Source organism: Gossypium arboreum, chromosome 13 (assembly GCF_025698485.1).
Source record: "Gossypium arboreum isolate Shixiya-1 chromosome 13, ASM2569848v2, whole genome shotgun sequence".
Classification (NCBI taxonomy): Eukaryota; Viridiplantae; Streptophyta; class Magnoliopsida; order Malvales; family Malvaceae; genus Gossypium; species Gossypium arboreum.
This window is the reverse complement of record NC_069082.1, coordinates 49,423,691-49,429,411: the sequence shown is the minus strand read 5'-3', so window position 1 is coordinate 49,429,411 and position 5,721 is coordinate 49,423,691.

Below are 5,721 nucleotides of genomic sequence, written 5' to 3'. Positions count from 1 at the left end.
GCTCACTTTGATTTTTTTATGGAATTACGAACTCGTTTAGATTATCTACTGGCGTAAGTTGTCCTTCTCACAATGTAAATGTTCTTACGATGGCACTTATCATCAGTTTGAATTACGAACTCGTTTAGATTATTTACTGACGTAAGTTATCCTTCTCACAATGTAAATGTTCTTACGATGCCACTTATCATCAGTTTGAACTTATACAATCAAAAAACTAATATTTTCTTGTCACAATTTCACTATACATGTAAAACATGAAAGAAAAAAACACAAAAGACATAATAGTGAAATGTGAAATTAAATTTATTTATGCACCGTTCAGATACATAGAAAACAATTACATTTATTTGACAAAGAAAAGGCCCAAAGGCTACCACCTTAAATTAAATTGCATTTGAAATTACAATGTTGTGGATATCGCTAGGATAATCCAATTCAAAGGACAAATTGCAACATTTAGAGAGAGACCAATTACAAAGAGAATCAACCAATTTATTACAACTACGATGAACCTACTTGACATAGGCAAAAGAAAAAGACTCAAGCATCTTGCGAGCTTCCTTGATATGGTGACCAAGAATTGTGATGTCCTCTTTGTGATTGCGAAATTGATTGACAATGCTAGCACAATCCCTTTCAAAAATCACCTTGTCAAAATTAAAATATTGAGCAAGATGAAAACCTTCAATGAGGGCATCCAATTCTGCCCTCTCGAAGTTACTCACATTGTTTGCGAAAAATGATTTACCACTTAAAACAAAGCCATCAGAATCTCTAGCAATAATATCCAAGCACGTACCATGAGCCTTCATGGATGCATCCACGTTGACTTTAATCGCCCTTCTGGCGGCTTGTCCTATTTTCAACTTCTAGGGACTCAAGGTAATATCGTTTGTGAAGAAAATTTATGAATCTGAACATCATTATTGAGCTTGCAGGCTCTCTTCCAAATCACACCCGCATCCTCCTTATGGCCCCTAAAAATAGCATTGTTTCTGCTATTCCAAATGCTCCACAACGTAGAGATGAAGTCTTCAAAGTCTTTTTTGTCTAAAATATACATGGAGTCTTCAATTCAATTGATGCAAAAATCACACTGGTTAATTAGTAATCTATTATCAAAGCTACCTGCTATAAGGACATCTTGAGCTTTAGGACAACCTCTTAAGGCATGAAGAAACATCTCGTCCCCACCCCTACACCTCAAGTAAGCTGGATCCACATGAAATTTGATAGATGAGAGCTTAACATTAGTTGGAAGCAAACCGTGACCAATGTGCCAAGCAAACATGCGAATTTTAGGGAGAACTTTTAATTTCCAAAAGAAACGGTGTAGCCCGCAACCAATACTATTAAGAAGCAACCATGAGTAAGCCAATTTGGTCGTATAAAAGTTGTGGGTGTTATGAAACCAGACCATCCTATCATTTGGACAATGAGGTAAGATTGGGATATCAAAAATACAAAAAGCCAAAGAGTCCCTGAACGCTTGCGAATACGACCCACATTCCAACCACCATAATGCGTAACCAAAGATCATGGACATGCACATCCAAAAAAGCATCATGAGGGAGTTGCAAGGCATCATCATCGAGTTCCTCAAGACCCCATTTATCCCTGTCAAGTTGAATACTACAGTTGTCCCCTACATGCCACTTGAAACCTTTATCAAGGGCTCTAGCCTTCGTTGAAATGCTAGACCAAATGAAAGAAGGTTTATCAACCTTTTTAGGATGAAACAGATCACCGTTAGGGAAGTATTTTGAGTTAAGAACTTGATATCATAAGGTATCCTTTTGTGAGATAAGTCTCCAAACTTGCCGACCAATCAGAGCCAGGTTAAAGAGCCACAAATCTCTAAATCCAATCCCACCTATGCCCTTAGGAAGGCAAAGATTGTCCCATGCAAGCATAGCCCAACTACGACCTTTCTCCTTACTAGCCACCACCACCGGTGAATTTTTGAGGTCATTTCCTCTGTCGTTCCCCTAGGAGCAAGAAAAATCGATAAAACATAAGTAGGCAAAGATTGTAAGATAGATTTAATAAAAACTTCTTTACCATAATAAGAAAGTAAATGCTTAGACCAACTATTAATCCTATTAGAGAAGCAATCAAGGATGCGGTTAAAAGCCCCTATTTTTTGTTTGCCGATAAAAAGAGGAAGCCGAAGGTAATGATCGAACATCTCAACCACCCGCATCCCAAGCAAATCACCAAACAAACTCTTCTGATTCTCTAGGTATTGGGACTAAACCACACCATAGATTTAGAAAGATTGATTTTTTACCCTGAACCATGCTCAAATTGTTTAAGAATATTAACAACTGCATTGACTTCCTCTGTAACACCCCTTACCCGTATCCGTCGCCAGAACAGGGTACGAGGTATTAACAAATTATAGTATATACTATTAAATAAAACCCAACCAAAAATATGGTGTGCAATTTGATCAAGGATCATTATAACATATGCCATTAACAATACAAACCAACTTCAAAGGCGTCGTACAAAATGATTAGTTTGATACTATAAGTAGTAATTTAAACCTAGACAATTATGACATGTAACAAAATAACTAATTCTACTATACATGCCATATTTCAAAATGTTGAGTTCAGATACCAAGAGTATTGATAGTGCGGGCGGATCTTCTACGATCTCTGACTCCTGTGCTAGCTGGATGACACTATAAGACAAAGGAGGGAAAAGAAAGTAAGCTTATAGCTTACTAAGTACGTATATAAATAACAAATAAGGAATCTAATATGTTTACAACATAATTCAATTATATCATATTTTTAATTTTACTGTTTACTCCAATTTGATCAAGCTGTCCCTCCTGCGTCATGATCACTAAATAAATCATAACTCGAGTTACGAAACTCGAAATTCAAATCCGTAAAATTTCCCTGAATCTAGACTCATAAAAATTCTTACAAATATTTTTCTAGAATTTTTGGTTCAGCCAATTAGTACAGTTTATTAGTTAAAGTTTCCCCTATTACACAGCTCAACTGATCTGACCTATGTTCATTACGAATTGAATTTCTCTCAGTACGCAATTCAAATAACCATGAAACCTGTTTCATTTAAAACTAGACTCAATAATAAATTTAGGCATATAAACTATATTTCTTAATTTGTTTTGTACAATTTTTAATGATTTTTCAAATCTGAAATAGGGGATCACATAGTCATCCTGAACAAGTCTCACACAATTGTAAATATCTCAAAATATAGAATTCCTTTGCTTGCTCTGTTTCTTTTATATGAAAATAGACTCATTAAGATTTAATTTCACATCTCATTCAACCTAGAATTAAATTCCTTCTATTTTTGGTGAATTTTCAAAATCACGTCACTGCTACTATCCAAAACAGTTTTAATGCTAATTTCACTCTTTCACACATTCTTTATACTAACCTCATTTTAACTTACATATATATATATATATACCACAAATCATTTTCACCATATTTCATGCATCACAAGTGTAGGTCCATGACTACAATGTCACCACAAAACCATCCCGTTGAACAATTCGGATTAATCCTCGATACTTGATGGTTTCAAACACACACCCCACCATCATATTTCATTTAATTCGGCTCTCTTGTACACATGGTGAACACTTAGTACCACTCATGCGACCTAGCCGATTTGTCTCGTAGCTCTCTTGTCTACATGGTGTCCTTCACTTGGAATCACGCATGCGACCTAGCTATATTTATCTCTCACGTAGCTCTCTTGTCTACATGGGATACATCCCGTATCACACATGTGACCTAGCTACTATATAGTATCTCGTAGCCTTCTTGTACACATGATGTGCACTCGGTACCATACATGTGACCTAGCTACGCTCCCTCTATTTTATTCGATTTTTCCGAATGTTCAACCGAGATCTCTCTCTCTATTACTTATTTCCATTCTTCCAATAGTCGATTTATACTTCAACATCAGCTAATATATATATAATAGGCTGAAATATAAGAATGTAAATGAAATTAATGTATTATTTACATACAAACTTACCTTGGTGCAAAATATGGGAATTTTGCAATTTAGTCCAAAACTTTCTCCTTCCCCCGTTCGAGGTCCATTCCACGCCTTTCTTGATTATGAAGCTTGAAAGTTGAAGAAACCCTAGCTATGGAGGAGAGCAATTTTTGGCAACAACTAATGAAGATGATAACCAATTTTGCGTTATTTTTCCCATTTTATTTCATTTAATATTCAAATGACCAAAATGCCCTTACTACTAAACTTTCAAAAAAAATTCCCTCCATGTCCAACTTTTGTCCATAACTTAAGAATGGGTCAAATTGCTATTTAAGACCTCCTAGTTAATATCCCAAAGCAATTTCATACTAAAAAACTTCTAAAACACGAGTTTTACAATTTATTCGATTTAGTCCCTAATCTCAACTTAAGCGCGACATGCACAGAATTTTATCACGAAATTTTCACGAAATCATGAAATCATATCATAAACCCTAAAATAATTATAAAACAATTATTTCTATCTCGGATTTGTGGTCACGAAACCACTATTCCGATTAGGCCCTAATTCGGGTTGTCACAATTCTCCCCCCTTTAGAGATTTTCGTCCCCGAAAATCTTACCGTAAAGAGGTTCGTCTTGTTTCCTCATAGCTTCCTCGAGTTCCCACGTAGCCTCTTCTATCCCATGTCTGTGCCACAATACTTTCACTAAGGCTATACTTTTATTTCTTAACTGTTTAATTTCTCGAGCCAAAATCTTTATTGGTTCCTCCTCATAGGTCATATCCGATTGAATCTCAATTTCATTGGAGAAATCACATGTGAAGGATCGAACGATAACGTTGCAACATTGATACATGAAACATGTTATGAATTCTTTCTAACTCTGCGGTAAGGCCAACCGATATGCCTTGGTCCAATCCTCTCGGTAATCTCATACGGCCCAATAAAACGCGGACTCAACTTGCCTTTTTGGCTAAATCTAGAATCTTTTTCCATGGTGACACCTTCAAGAACACTTTATCACCCACCGAAATTCAATCTCTTTTCTTTTAAATGCATATGACTTTTGTCGATCAAGCGACTTTCAAGCAATCCCAAATTACTTTTATTTTCTCTTGGTTTCTTTAACTAGATCAACTCCATGAATCTGTTTTTCACTAAGTTCGGTCCAATATAAAGGAGTCTGACACTTACGACCATACAAGGCTTCATACGGTGCCATTCGTATACTTGACTGATAACTATTATTGTAACACCCCTATCCCGTAACCGTCGCCAGAATAGGTAAGGGGCATTACCAGACTTGTAACTCACGTCAGAACAGTAAAATTTTGAACTTTTTCTTGAATTAAAGATCGTTCATTTAAATAAGTACTAAGCACAACCAAAGGTAAAATTTAAACTTTGCTAAGTAAACATTAAAAAGATGCCATTTTCGCATGCCTTATATACATTAACAAAAAATATTCTTCCGCCACTAGTCTATTCTATACATGCCATAAAATAGTTCTAAACATAGCAAGTAACAAGCGGTGGATAGTGATAGTGTGACTAGTTCTTTGACGATCCCCGAGCACTGTAGCCGCAATGAGACCTATAAGACGGAGGAAAGCAGAGTAAGCGGAGTAAGCATTACAATGCTTAGTAAGTTTTAAGCGGTGTCAACAGATAACAATCAAACTATAACATAGTTGTTCGTATTTTTATT